We start from the raw sequence: 1,251 nt of genomic DNA, 5'->3' as shown, positions 1-1,251 counted from the left end.
TCCATACCTCGTTTCTTAATCACCTTGTTTGTCTCGTTTTTTGTTTTGTTTCAAAATATACATTTATTCTTGTATATAACTCTTATTTGCTTCTCTTTATTTAAAATAACGTCTCCATAACCAAAGATATATCTCTGCATTATTTATGAATCAATTAATGCTATCGATAACGTATCAGTGACCCCCCACGGCATAAAACTATATTCCTTTCTTAAAAAAAGCGTGTCTATCAAAGTTTGAAGCCTCTTTTCCGCGATTCTGATTGGTTCTGTCATTGCGCTTTGCGAGCAGCTGTCATTGCATATTTTGACAGTTGTGTGTATTAAGTTGATAGAGTGTATGGCAAATGTGTATAAAGTGTATAGCAAATAGTAAAATAAGTGAAAAATGTTAAATAGCGCGCGCAAAGCGCGCTATCTGTAATATTTGTAATATTATAGTTTTAAAAATTTAATAACTCATCAGTGACCCCCACGGCGTAAAACTATATCGAGTCGATAAAACAGCAAAAGTTGCGCTCACATCGCAAACGATATGAATCACCTATATATATTTTCCCTCCTTGACCTAATAACATTGATTTGTTTATAGTCAACGTAAACATGGCGAACGATATGGATGTAAGTATTTACATAATTTTCACATTTGTTTGTTTATTTAATCTCTGTCTATCTCTGTCTTTTTCTGTATTTCTTTCATATTTCTTATTCTTTATTCCTTCTTCATTTTTATAGATGATTTCGAAGAAGACTTCGAAAAATTAATCAACCATCCTTCTGACGTATCTATGAAACTATCCGCAAGTTAGAATCTGAACACAAAGATTGTCGTAAATTGTTATAAGGTGACAACAAATATGACAATTTCTGTACTGAAGCCCTTACATATACATATTTAACACATTTTAATCTCTCTCTCTTTCCCCGTCTTTCTTCTATGCCTTACTCACAATTTTCCATCCTTTACATGTTCACACACATACGTCATATACATTCTTACTCATTTATCTGTTATTAATGTAATCTATAATTTTAACAATTAAGCGCTAAAAATGACGTAACAGAGCCTGTCGTTCTTACGTCCGCCTCTGCAGGGCCATCAAATATTTCTTCCGTAAGTTATATAATTTATCATAGAATTTTTATAGCAACTTTTACCCATGCGCGCGCGCGCAAACCTACTCTACCTCTTCCCTTTCTCCCACCCTCTCTCTTTCTCACTCTCTCTCTCTCTCTCTCTCTCTCTCTCTCT

The sequence above is a fragment of the Wasmannia auropunctata genome, unplaced genomic scaffold (genome assembly GCF_000956235.1).
Source record: "Wasmannia auropunctata unplaced genomic scaffold, wasmannia.A_1.0 LD336111.1, whole genome shotgun sequence".
NCBI lineage: Eukaryota > Metazoa > Arthropoda > Insecta > Hymenoptera > Formicidae > Wasmannia > Wasmannia auropunctata.
The sequence above is the reverse complement of the archived record's forward strand: the minus strand, read 5'-3'. Positions refer to the sequence as shown.